Raw genomic sequence first — 14896 nt, 5'->3', positions numbered from 1 at the left:
AATCTTGCCATTTGTGACAACACAGATGGATATTGAGGGCATTATGCTGAGTGAAATAAGTCAGACAGAGAAGGAAAAATACCATATGATCTCTCCTATACATGGAATCTAAAAACAACAACAACAACAAAAAATCAAGCTCATAGATACAGAGAAGAGATTGGTGGTTGCCAGAGGCAGGGGGTAGTGGTGGGTGAAATGAGTGAAGGGGGTCAAAAGGTATGAACTTCCAGTTATAAAATAAATAAGTCCTGGAGATGAAATGTACAGCATGGTGACTATGGTTAAGAATACTGTATTGTATATTTGAAAGTTGCTAAGGGAGTAGATCTTAAAAGTTGCCTTCATAAGAAAAAAATTTGTAACTACTTGTGGTGATGGATGTTAACTAGACTTATTGTGATGACCATTTTACAACATGTACAAATATCTGATCATTATGTTGTACACCTGAAACTAATATAATGTTATATGTCAATTATACCTCAATTAGAAAAAGTGGATCCACTGGAACATCTTTAATACATATCTTATACACACACAGGAAAAAATATTATATTTAGAGCAATGCTGGCTACCTTTCTGCGTGTCATGGGTACCTTTGAGAATTTGATGAAAGCTGAGTGTCTTCTTTCAGACGAAGGCAGATACCCACAAAAGCCAGGTACACTGCCCAAAACTGATGGGGCAGGGTTGGGCATTAACCAACAGCGACCCAGCGTAGGATGCAATTCTGGCTCATGAGGTGTTTTAGCACAAGGATGTTGCTCATTAGGGATGCTTCATAGTGAGCAGTTACCAGCTGGCACAATCTCGTATTTTTTCAATGTGAAACAGAGAGGCAAACTAGCAAAAGCAAAAGATAAGCACAACAAGAGGCAGGAGTGAAAGACTTGGAGGAAAGAGCCACAACAGAGAGGCCTTGCCATGGGAATGATATAGTCAGTCAAGAGGAAGCGGCCAGCATCTGCTTCTGGAAGCTATTCAAGATGGCGTAGTCATGCTGCGTTCAGACAATGAGGTGCATGTTCATTTCATCATGAGAGCTGGCTGTGCTGCTTCTGAGCTATTTTCTGAGTTCCCTTTAGTCATTATCATAAACCTCTAACACCTAAAGCAGGGCGCCTCAAAATTTCAAATCTTATTATGTCCAGTCTGAGAGACATGACAGGGAGCTCTGGAGGTCTGGGGGCCTGGGCCAAAGCTGCAGGCAGCAAGTGAGAGAGAGTCCTTCATTTTTCTTATTATCTCAAAAATTACCTGATTTTCATATTTCAATTTATAATATATTTATTTAATGTAAAAAGACTATCATCCAGAAAACTGATTTAATAGGAAAATGCTCTGCTGTTTGTATACCACATTTGGAGAATTGATTTAAGCATCCTGGCACATCTCCATTCTTTACAAACGAAATAGCCAGGAAAGAAGATGACCTCACTCTTTCCCAGAAAGCAGAGATGGTCAGTTGCAGTCTCTTGCAAGATTGCAAGGGGGTCCGTGAGCCAAGCTACAGTCTCCGCAGCTGTAGCTGGCCTTGGGATCCTACTTAATAGTCTTCATTTCCTCTCTTTACTGCCCATTCAAGGTTTCCTCACCATTAACCAGCACTTCAGCCAAGCTGGGTGCTTTGATTGGTGGAGTAACCCAAGCCTTTAACCCCGATGGGTCTGAAATCTTAGTTGCCTTGTTCTTACAGGTGTGTGGTTGCAGACATTGCTATTTACAGCTGGCATGGAGCATGGAAGCACCTGGAGAAGACTGGAGGGCCCTCCTGATAGTACAGAAGGCAAAGGTGCAGATATGAGAGATGCGTAAACAAAACCCGACATGATAACTCTCTGTGTACAGTGGCTCATACTCCTTGACATTTTGCTTTTCCCATGTAAGGTTTCATAGATGCATTTCCAAGTAGCAATAGAATTCACATTTGAAACAGACCATTTTGGCTACCTGCAGTGTTTAAGTATACTGATGTGTCACCATTTCTTTAGTTGGTATTCAACTACAAGATATTTGTCTCCCTAGTATTGTTTTGCTCTCAGCTTTTGGAGTATCCATCTTCCTTGAGTGAAACGCTGCACGATCTTTCGAGCTGGTCATTTTAAAGTACAGGGGAAATGATTACATCTTAGACTCAAAAATCCACTTGATTTTACATCAGCTTAAAAATTCAAACTAAGGAATTATAAAATTTCAAAACCAGAGATCTCAATCATCACCTGAACTTATTTTGTAAATTAAAAATAATTCCAAGTATTTGAAATGGCCTGCTTTACTAATAAGATGTGCTGTCATAGATATATATATAAGTGCTCAATACATGTTAGGTACTGTGCTAAGCATTTTATTTGTATGACCTCTTATAGTAATCTATTTCTACCCACAATTTACAGATGAGAAAACATATCTAACTAGTAGTGGAGCTAGGACTCAAAATAGACACTGTGTGACTGCAAACTCCACACTCTCAACACTGCACACCCGCTGACATGGCCAGCGCGAGCCGGCGGCCCTGGAGGTGAAGCTTCGGCAGGCGTGCAGGTACGCCCTTGGATCACAGCACGAGAGAGCTGTGCCCATCTATACTGATGCTGAACCCACTGAAATGTCAAACAAAATCCCTTCAAAACCGTCATGAGCTAAGTCTAAGAACAAGAACTGATCGCAGCACACAGTCCATATAGCTGCAGCCCTGCAACTTTTGGGGAAGCATTTTGAAGGCACTTTCTCCGCAAAACAATTTAAAAAGATTACTCTAACCAGCAACTCGATAATTTAAACATGCTGCCTTAGTCGAAATACTTAGATCACAGTCAGATATTTGGATATTATTTCTCTTCTGAAATATTTTCCAAATAGATATCATTTTCTTCAAGTAGACTGATAAATAGACAATGGTAAAATATCTGATACATGGGTTTATTCTTTGGCTAGAATTTATTATATTCCTTTTGGATAAGCAGAGTTCCTGTGGGATAGTGACCAGGAAAGGAAACTTCCATTTGCTTAACAATCACTTACTCATTTATCGAGAATTTGAGTCCCCACTATGTGCCAGACTTGCTATTTGTTGATGTGGGTACAAGTAGCAGAGAGCAGAATTTTCCTATGCTGTACACTGCATAGTTTAAAACTGTTATTGAGGAAGAATTTCCATAGTGCCTCTGTAGAGGTCGTGTCTTTAGAAATTTCCCATTCTTTGCCATTATTCTTTAATAGTACTGAGATCTTGAACAATGACATCAAAGGCCTTAGGATGTCATCCTACAGTTGTAGAGTTGCATATGGAAGCACATCATAGACTCTTTCTTTATTCCACAAAAAGGAATAGAGACCAGGGAGTAAAGTGAGCTGCAAGAGGTCGCAGAACTAGTTAGGGATGTAGTCTGGAGTGGAAACCAAGTCTTCTGATTTTCATCTTGTCCTTATTTTACTACACTACTGAACAAAAAGTCACATATATTCACGTTTAAGGCGATAAATCTATTTCACCCATTCCAGATATAGGAGAAATTATTAATATTTCCTACAAGCTCATAATCCTTCAAATAACTTCAAAGAGTTGCACATGTTGCCAAGAAATTCTTCATTATAAGTAAACTAAATTCCTTATTAAGATGTTAAATTAAGCTAAATATGTAGCTTAATCCAATATCTGCTGTGTGTTTTTATTTCAGTGAAAAACTGGAATTGATGATTAGACTAATTTTGATAAATGTTCATGATAATAACAATAAAGTGCTCTAACTTTTGTAACTTTGGGGGATGTATTTTGAGGCTGCTTGAAATAATAAGTAATTGCTCAGTTTTAGATTTAGCATATATGTAGGATCCATAGATAGTATATGTAATAATATGGCACATGTCAGATCTAGGTTGACTTCGACTCTGGATGTCTTTCCTTCTTCTGTATTGTAGATATAGTAATTTGGTTCCCTAGGACACTGACTGAGATTTACGTGTGGGTGGTTTAATGGGGAAGGCTTTTGGGGAACAGCACCTGTTAGAGGTAAGGTGAGCAGGATCGGGCTGGGGAGAATTTGAACTGTGAGGTGACTGCGGTAGAGGCCTCAGCCAATCCTGTGAGGAGTTCTGGGGCCAGGCCAGGCTGGTTCTTCAGAGTTATCTGGCCTTGAGACAAGGGTCGAGGCCTCTCTATGCCTCACTCCCTGTCTTGTCATTGGAAGGGGGATGCCCCTGGGAAGAGAGTGTAAGCTTGGGTGAAGTGGCCCTTTTTAGTTGAGGGCAATTCTTGGAGAAGGACTCAACTCCCAACACTTCCAGCAGCGGGGACATTGAAAGCTACAATCCTACAAAGGCACATGGAGCAGCCACTGAAAGGAATGGAATTGGTTTGGAACTTATCTGTTGTTGAACTCATCTTTGGAAGATGAGTGGCTGAAATCACATTAAGAAAATGAGAGTTGAAGCAATGGGTAAGTTATTGTTGTTATTACCATCTTAAAAATAGTTAATAAGGCTGAAGGTGGAGAGATGAGTTGTAATTTGAATGTATCTTCTTTTTCAGTTTCACAACAAGGCAATCCATAGTGTTTTGCTGGAAGGGAGATGTGTAAATGGCATAAAACAGCTGCCCCTTCCAGAATTCTCCTCGACTGTCTGGAGCTGTGGTTGGGAAGCCCAGACAGGCAATGATCATAGATCACTTGCTACATTGAGACATTTTTTATTAAAGATTAACTTTCAAGTAGGATTTTGGAAACAGCCCAGTTCTCCACTGACTTACTAAATGCCCGGAAGATGAGAATTAAAAGCAGTAACGTCTATCAAAAGGCTCAGGCATTGAGACGTGGGCGTCTGGGAGGACGGCCGCAAGTTCTTTACGATCAAACATTTCCTGTGCACTTTGGTATCACGGCGTGATGAGAAATGCTTTTGGGAGGCCAATCCAGCTTGAGTGTAGGACAAAGAAGTTAGGAAAGAAATTAAGAGTTTTAAAGAGAATATTTATAGATTTAGGAAGCTAAACAATTCAAATTTTCAACTCTGAAAATTAAAAAATCTCCTATGCCTATTTTTATGGAAATACTGTCTGTTTTCTATCCAAGTCATAATTATAAGGTGTGATTCAAGTTATTTGTAACATATTTGAACAGTTCTCTTGGGCCACCAAGATGTTGAAGGTCAAAAGACTATGTCACAAATGGACTAATTGAAAGAAGAGAGAGTGTTCAGCCTGGATCGCTCCTTACAAGAGAGCTGACAGTGGCCTTCAAACATGACATTCTGACCTGTAGAAAAGGAAGTAAATGTATATTGTGTTGCTCCAGAGAAAAGAACAGGAAGCAACGAGCAGACACAGGGAGACAGATTTTGGTCCAACCTGAGGAAGGACCTTCTGACATTAAGTTGCACAGCATTGCACCCCCACCCCAGCTGGACTTCCTCAAGCAGAAGCTGAGGGCGTCTGCAGGGGGCTGAAGAGGTGTTTCCTTGACCGAATGGGAGGTCGGCTGTATGTCTGCTGCAGACCTGCCTTATCCGAGGATTTCATTACTCTGAGTCCTCAGAGATCAATTTTTCTGCCCGCTGCCCTGGTTTCTTTCTCATTTTTAGTTATCACCATTGGGACCATGGCTGGTTCAGAATGTAAAGCTGGTTGTCATTTGACTTGGCACCTCCCCTGCAGCCCTAACTTCGATGCACCCTGGGGCACAGGGCAGGGCGTGTGGTAGAAAGAGTCTGACTCGGAATGGGGCGGAATTTTATTTGAATTCCTGCCATTAGTTTGCCTCCGGTCAGTCACTTCACTTTTCCAAGCATTAGATTTCCCTCCTTAAAGTGGTCACAATACGTAACTTTAAAATGTCTCTGTGAGAGTCAGGGGAGAGGGATTATTTCAAAGTGACAAGGTAGGCACCCAGAAATGTTCACTCCCTTTCTCCAGGACCCCTCAAATTTCCCTTCTAATTACGGCCACTATAGAATCACACGTAATGCGCAGTAACTTCAGCCCCACTCTGGTACTGCCTTTTGTCAAAATTCGGTTTCAGAGATTTGCTGCCAAAAACAGTCAGGAAGAAAAATAGAGGGTCCGAGAGGGAAAGCACTGCGCACCCTGATATTTCTCATCATACTCCAAACCAAAGGCATCGTCTTTCTCACCCAGTTGTGCTTGAAGATTTTAGGTGGATGTTGGTTTGAACAATTTTTCTTGCAGAACCATTCTCGTAAAACCTTAGTCAGCTGTCTGCCAGTTTCACTTTTGAGAACTCTGTTTGCTAGAGACTAACATCGGGAACATTGCTGCGGTGTCTCTGTGAAGCTCCTGGCTTGATAAACTCCCAGGGCTAACTCATACCTTTGGGGCTTCTGACTTTTAGTGGAAACTCTGGGCCTCCACCTATTTTGTGTTTTCTCTTAACAACCTCAGAGCACGAGTGAGATATGATGGACTGGAGTTTTGGTGTGGGTTGCAGGGAGAAGTTCTCCTCAAATCTGCTTTCGAGTGTTGCCAAAATGTTTCATTACAGTCAACTGAGTGTTACAAAGGGAAGCATCATCATCGTTTCTGCTTGACAATGGAGAAGGTCCATCGTAAAGGGTTTGCTAAAACTTCCAGCTCCTCCTATGTATCCTCATTCCAATTGCTAGCAATCCTGTTTGTCACACACACGGACACACACGCACATGAATCTGGCCCCTGCAATGTGGCCAAGCTAACAGTGGATTTGTGGCCTGGAGCCATGCGGTCTCCTGGGGTGCCCTCCGTTCTCTCTGCATTGGTTTCCACGGGGCAGCTCTGGAATGGAGTTCACATTGCCTCTTGCCTTTACTGGAGGCCATCAGGAAGCACTAACACAACCTGATTTTCTGGCACTTAAGAAAATGAATTCCCCTAAAGCCTCACTGTCTGATGACATAGGGGGTCTGAATCCCAAGAAACAAGACATATTGCTACCATGAAGCATGCATTGCCAACTGTCCATCCCAAGGCAATAGACTTCTTGCTGCACCCAATCCACCTTGGCTCAGTCAGTCCCACATTTGCTCTGCAACCCCATTCCCAATACTAATTTTCTTATTAATTTCAATGGTTTGTCAGCAAGTGATAGAAATCCCCCAAACTGAGGGAAGGCTAAAACAGGATGCAGTAAAGTCTGCTGGAATTCTAGGGTAGCAAGAAACCCAGATCTCTGCTGCACTTGCTATGGCTGGCAAACAACCCCAAAACTTGTGGCTTAAAACAACCATTCTATATGCTCACAGATTCTGTGGGTGAGTAATCCACACAGAACACAGCAGGGTTGGCTTGCCTCTGCTCCACGATGCCCGAGGCTTCAGCTGGAAGATTTAGAGGCTGGGGATGCATCGGCATTTGGGGCCTGGAGTTCTGGAGGTGTCATCATGGTTGAGGCTGATTGTCAGTGGAGCCTCATTTGGTGCTCTGCTGGAACATTTATGTGACCTCTCCGTGTAGCTTGGGCTTCCTCACAACGTGGTGGCTTCAGGGTACTCAGACTTCTTCTGTAGTGGCTCAGGATTCCAAGGAGAGTATTCCAGTTCGAAAGGCACAAGCTGTAATGCTTCTAGTGACCTAGCTTCAGAAGTCACATGCCACTAAATCTGCCATGTTCTATTGGTTACAAGTCAAGCTCCACCCAGCAGGCTCTAGAGGGAGGAACCGGACTCCACGTCTTGATAGAGATGTGAATGGCAAGGCTTTGGAAGTGCTTGTGGAATGGGGGACACAGTTTTGGTCATCTTTGGACAATACCATCTGCAGCTTCTCCTTAGTACTAAAGTTAGCACTCTCAAAACCATCAGGTACCAAGCAGCTTCTCTCTTTACATCTATTTCCTTCTTCTCTCCTTTTGCTTCCGACTCTGCTTTTCAGTCTCCATGTGGGACAAGGGAGGAGAAAGATGCATTATTCCATGGTCCTCAATATCATGTTGCTGAGGTGGGGACAACAATCCCTCATAAATTTTGAGAATTAATAAGATACTCTGTATAAAAGAGATTAGCACAGACTAAATTAGAGTTGTATAGCTCTGATGACAAACTGCCAGGAAGGATAATCTTATTTTCCAAAGTTGGATCTGGTATCCTTCCGGTTTCAGTCAGCTGTGGCTGGGACCAGGGTTATCGGCCTGACTGTGAGCTCACAGGCTGTCCCTTAAGCCAGGCAGGCAATTTGAAGGAGTCCGCTATGTTTATTACACCATTTTACCTCCCCCAATTTATTTTAAAACTGTATTGTCAGACTCAGAATTTCTATTCACCCGTTAAAAGTATGCACCCTCTTAGAATTCCCCAAGTACCCTTTGCAATTAGCAAAGCCTATGTAAATAGTTAATGAAATTTATTAGACTTACTATAGAGATGGCAGTGCTGCCTTAGCAAAGTACTTTATGGGCATCAATTTATTTTTGTTTCTCATATCATTTTTATTTGAGCCAGGCCTGGGACAAATCTTGAAGTTGGCAAACTGGCCTCGGTTTTCTTTGTGTGAATGCTTTCAATATCCATTCCAAACATAATGCACACACACGTGCATGTGCACACACACATACACCTCATGGGTTCAGTGCCTAGGATCTTCAGGCTTCAGACTTTCCTGACAGTCGTTTATACTCGTCCTGGCCTGCTCTCCACGGGCAATGTTCATCATCTTCTGGACATGCTTGAACAAGCTCTTATTCCAACCCAGTTCTAAGTGGGCTGTAACATCAAAACTAACATCAGAGGCTTTTTAGTTGTTCACAATCACAATAGAATGCAAACTGTATAGGGGCAGGGACTTCTGTTTGTTTTGTTTATTGCTGTAACACCAGCATCTATAACAAAGTGGACACTCCGTGAATATTTGCTCAACGTGGGGTGCGTAGAATGTTTAATGTATTCTCTCTCCAAGGAATATTGGTACTTTTGTGTTCAGTCCTTTGATAACTTAAAAACATGTTGAAGTAGATTGCTAATCATAAACTTTAAGGCAGAGCTATTGCTGAGGCCCTGTCCCCTCAGTGTCCCTTCAATAATAGTTAGAGGCTACTTTCACCCCTCAATCCTCGCCTTTGCACACACCATGCCCGCTTTTCCTCACTCGTGTTCTTGGACACCATCTATTCAAATTCAGCAAGAGGAAAGGGGGTTCCTGGTTTGCCAGTCTGCGCCGTCGTGGACCAGTGACTCCCCTGCCTTCTTCCGTGCTTGGCTCGGGAGCCTTGGGTTTTGCCTAAATTATGAGATGAGGTAGTTTCTATAATGGAGGCTGGCCTAGCATTCATCTCTTATTCAGTTTCTTTGACTTTTTTTTTTCCCCTCCAGTGGAGTCAGAAGTTAGAAGCAGAAACTAAAGGATATGCTTTCATAAGACTTTGTAAGGCTTTAGTTACACAAAATGTTGGTTTGAGGTTTAAGTGACAAAATTCTGTACAGAACTGGGAGAATTCTGATTGCTCTGGCCCACCCCGATGGCCTCTTCCAGAAGTCAGGTCCCTGCCTTAGTGGCCGAATTAATGAAGTGCTGATTTGAAGTCACCAAACTCCAGAGCTGCGCTTGCCCCGGTTTCTGAGACACCGACTGGATAACCCACAGCTCCCGCAGGACAGTGTAGGTTGACTTTTTAGGTATGTCCTTAGACTGTACAAACAACAAGGCAGAAAGAGATCTGTAGAGTTGTTGATATTATTAATAAAATTATCAAAGAAGAATTCTATTGTATGCATGCTAACATTTATTGCACAAGTCTCCATTTACATTGTCAAACTGGTTTTTTGTGATCAATTGTACATGTAGAGCAGCAGTTTCCATTTTTTTCCCCATAAATCACTAGTCTTATATGATGCTCCTTCAAAAATAATTCTGCCATTGAATAAGCTTTCGGGGTGTGTTTCATATCATACTACCCTCTAGGAGAGGTTCACTATGCATTAGCATATTAAATCCCAAGGAAATCTTTAGTAAGGAAATATTATTCCTTCTTAACCTACAATATCTAAAGCTTATATGACCAGATGAACCCCCTCAACCACATTCTTTTCTGGCTGAGGACCAATCACTATCTGGGGGAACTAACAGACTCAGAGCACTTGTGGGGGAACCCTATCTTTGTTCATATACTTCAAAAGCAAGTCCTGGATCTCAGTTTTTGTGGTTAGAAGGACTTGTAAGGAAGTGTTGCTCTTCCTACGGCCACCGCCGCTGATGCCGTTAATGTACTGAATCTTTCCTGTGGATCAGGTGCAGGGCCAGGTCTTTACATATGTTTTCTGAAATCTTTACAATATTCCAAGCAGGAGAATGTGAAAAATCTATTTTACCAATGAGGAAACTGAGTTTCATGGAAGTTGAATAATTTTCATAAAGTCCAAGTGAACCCAAGTCTGTCTGCCTATGCACACGTTGCCTATGCATTGTTATCTTTCAAATAATGCTCTTTTTTGCAGCCCAGGGTCACCCTCCGGCAGTCAACCAATAAACACACAAAGTCTTTTCTCATTGTTTAAGATGAATAACTTTTCCTTGTCCATTAGTATAATTCCTTGTTTAGTACTGCGTGCATGTGTGGTAGTCATGGAGCAGGAAGGTACCTACGGTGATGGATTATGCATAGCCTCCTTAAATAATGGATTACAGACAGACATAAAAGGTTATGTGTTCAGCTGCTGATGTAGCATGAGGAAAGTGGATAATGTTGGATCAGGAGAGCAGAGGAGCTAACAAATGCTTCTTTCTGTGAACTTGCTGAGCAGCAAATTTGACGAAATTGCCTCTCTAGTTCTCTTGATGGTTTCCTTCCTACCTCTCCCCACTCTAGCTCCAAACCTGCTTTTCCAGCCATCTGAGGGTGCCTGAAAATCGTTCTGATAGATCCTGTTGTTCGCTTTGGGGGCGGGGGCTTTGTTTAAGGCTGCACTAAAACCAAAGTTTGGGCTGCTGGAGGCTATTAATGGACTCATATCGGTTTTCCAGGTGCCAGCATTTTGGAAAATTCAATTTAAGCAATCATACAGTACAAACCTGCATGTGAAACACCATTCATTTATTTTAAAACAATTTTCTATACGTTTTAGGAACAAAAGTGATTATGCTCTCTTTAGAACAGCTGTATATATCATGGTCAATTTTCTCTTTATCTGAAGAAAATTGGGCCCTGATTTCTTCAGGGGCTCAGCTAAATGATGTTTAGCATCTCTTGTTGATTAAAAATCCTATGATTTTATGATTTTGGCGGTAGTTTATGATTGGTGAGGGAATACTCATGTGTGTGTAGAGACTTCTTTCTCTTCTTGAACATGTTACTATGAGTTGCAGTTGTAATTATTATGTAGATCTGTGGGTGAGGCTCGAAGAGCAGGTGATATCCAATGGCTCAATCTATAGAATGTGTTCTTCATGGTCACCTTAAAGTAATGTCACCAGTATTAGTTCACCAACAGAAATGTTGAGATTAAAAACAATACTCCAAAAAATGTATTCCAAAAATGAATCATTTGAGAAATTTGAAGTGTTACCTCTAGTATTTATAAAGTTACAAAATGCCAGATAATGCTCTCATTTCTCATATGTCTCAAAGACAATCAACTTCAATAAAAACAAATAAACAGAGAAGTGAGAACTAAAAATCACCTTAAAAAACTACATGTTACTACATTTTAATTTTAAAATGAATTTGTTTGGTTATTGCCTTTTTCCCCACCATCAAATTGCCTAAGTCCTGACTAAAATATATCACAAATTTTAATCTTGGGAAGAGTAGCAAACCAAGAGGTAAAGCGCAGCATTCAGGGGAGACCCAAAAGTCTGAAGTGATTCTCAAATAATAAGAAAGAGAGACAGTGAAGATATGAGCTTGTCTTTTATTTTGATTACCCTCTGAACCTGTTCTCTGAACTCTTCCTATCACTATCTACACATAAGGTCTACTCCAGAAAAAAATTCTCTTACAGCTATGTATGGTTTTCTATGTGTTTGTGTTGGAAGCGGCGTGGACAACAGACCTTCTCCAGTTTGTTTAGCTACTTTTTCTTAGAGGGTGAGACTCTCCTGGAGGCCATGGCTGACCACAAAGCAGCCATGTTGTTTTTCTGAAAAAGCTGGATGTTCTTGCTGTGCTTTTCCTGATACAGGGATTTCATTTCAGGCCGTGCAGATGCTATGTGATGGTGAGCCTTGAAGCAATTCCACCCCATGATATGAGTAGAATCAAATGTGCTGAACTATTTGTGTCACCCATCTAGAAATTTTTAAAAAATAAGTATAGGAAAATTTACTTGAAGCAAATTATCTTTTTTCCACCCCTGAAACACAAATCTATATAAATCTTTTAGGCACCTGGTTGAAAACATGAGAAGGCAGATAACAGATATTCATCTTAAACTGGAAAGGATGTTTGCTTCCTACTTTGGAGGAGTGCAGCCACATCAAAATTTCTAATTTCCCAAAGAAAGGGACTTATTGGGCTGTTCAGTCTCCACAATTAGAAAACTGGTTGCCTCTTGAGTAGCTAAATAAATATTTCCCAACTCAGCTTAAAAACCAGGGTTATATCAGTCTTGTCCAGTCAATTTTGGAATAGTCCTGGGGTTAGGCAAGGTTAAAATGCAAAAGTAGAATGCGTGCACAAAAAAGATCATATAAAACTTTAGAATAAACAGATCTACAGGTTGCCTAACTGTAAACATGGTCACATTGCCCATAAGAAGTGCTTCGTTTCTTAAAAGATTCTTAAAAGTCTAATGATTTATCGGTGTGTGTTTTAAGTCAACTGTAGCAATTCTTCTCTAAGAATGTTATGCTTACTGATATTATTGCATTTGTTCCCAAACCTGTGTGTGCCTATTGAAATTATTATTGTAAGTAAAATAGTTTTCATATTATAACCCAGTAAGATGTCTGTGTGTAGAGAGTTGGGTTTTTTGTAAAAATTAAGTTGGATGTGAAAAAATAGTGTAAAAAAAAGAGCCTTCACTTGAGTTGATTTCCAGAATGTTTTTAATATCTTTCTCCACTTCAAAAAAGAAAAAGAGAAATTCTTAGGTGATGCATTATAGGTAGTTTATGCAAGAAAGATCCTGCAAAACTCCAAATTCAGAACCACACACAAAGAAAATGTCTTACCTGTAGATCAAAAGAGGGACAGAAATGTGTATTTACATCTTTTTCTTTAAAGTGAAATGCTAAGGTATAAATATATCATTGTTTTAAGATTCTCTAACTTAACGTTTTTACCCTACAATTCTACTACCAGCCTGAATTTTAGTAGACAGGTGGGATTTCATTGCTGTACTTACCTCTAAGGTAGCAGGTCTCAACATTCTTGGTCTCAGAACCTGTTTACACCCATAAAAAATATTGAGGACCCCAAAAAGTCCATATTAGTTCCCCATATTAGAAATTTAAAATGAGAAACTCTAAAATCTCCCTATAAAAGTCATTTAAAACTAATATAAATAACATACTTTTTAATGAAAAATAATTATATTTTCCAAAACAAAGAAAATATTTAGAACACTGGCATTGTTTTACAATTTTCCAATCTCTTTACCGTCTTCTACGTCTCTTTAATAATAGGAGACAGCCAGATTCATATCTGCTCCTGCATTCAATCTTGTGCTATGTTGTTTTGATTAAAGTATATGAAGAAAATCTGGCCTCATATTTTAATAAACTTTTCCGATGGATGTGGGTACTGTTCTTTGATACTACACCAAAACTCAACAAGTAGTAGTTTCTTAAAGGCCAGTTGTAATGTATAAACTGAAAGTGTATCAGTAAACTTTTCATTCTGGATTACATTAAAATTCCTTGGTCTATCTGGCACTTTGAATGGATCTCATACTCTGAAAGATTTTGTAACATTATGCATATGTTCACTGAGTTATCTAGATCTTCCAAATGTTGACATGCCTTATTACATGATAACACAAAAAATCCCATATTCATTAATATTACTACTGATTTCATGTAAAAAGACTCTAAGTGTTGAAAACATGTCAAGTTCACTATAATAGATATTGTTTTTCAGTTTCTAAGTTTTGCTCAAAGGCTCCAATTTTTCCTTGGAAACAAATACTCAGTTGTTTTTCTTGAAGTTACATGCTTACTTCGTCATATTCAAGAAAATGTCTGCCAGATATCCATTTGAATAATCACAGTTGATCAGTAGGTCAGTCTTTCAAGTACTATAGAAAATGGCATTCCAAGAAAAGAGCAGTTGGATCAGCTCATGACTCAGACAACTGTACAAGCCCATTTCCTCAAGACAGCTGTCATCTTCCATGTATGGTAGAGGGTGTTTTATGAGAACCTCCCATTTATCTCATGGAACATTAAAAAGATGTGTACTTAAGGGTGAAAATTTAATAAAATAAGTTTTTGTTTTACTCCTTTAGCAAAAACATTCTTAAGTAAAACTGGCTTTTTAAAAACCTTGTAGTGCTTGGTGGTGAAGAATACCATGACTGCCCACATGGTTTGGTGCCACTGCACTGGTTTGTGGTCAGGCACTGCAAGTTTCACCCCCTGTTGCTTTTGTGCCCTCAGTGCCCATGTCAACACAGTGAGAAAGGCAAACAGCGTCTTCATAGTATTATAAAAATTATTATAAAGATTATAGAAGTAAAAATATTTTAAAACATTAGTAAGGTATACAAAATATAAAACAATTATAAAATATTAAAATAAAATAATAAAAATATGAAAGTGCCCTGAGGAACTCCCAGGGATCCATGGACCACACTTTTGGAGCCTCTGATCTAAGAGTTATGGAAAGGGTTGAGTGAGTTAGTACACAAAACACGTGTAGCACAACATGTATGAAGGACACAGAGGCGCCATTGGTTATCATAACTAACTTTCTTAATGCTGATGCCCCGCCAAAAATGCCTCAAGCTCATAGATGTGTCTAGATTCTGTGTAAGGGAC

This window comes from Equus caballus, chromosome 8, assembly GCF_041296265.1.
Source record: "Equus caballus isolate H_3958 breed thoroughbred chromosome 8, TB-T2T, whole genome shotgun sequence".
Taxonomy (NCBI): Eukaryota; Metazoa; Chordata; class Mammalia; order Perissodactyla; family Equidae; genus Equus; species Equus caballus.
Note: the sequence above shows the minus strand (reverse complement) of the source record.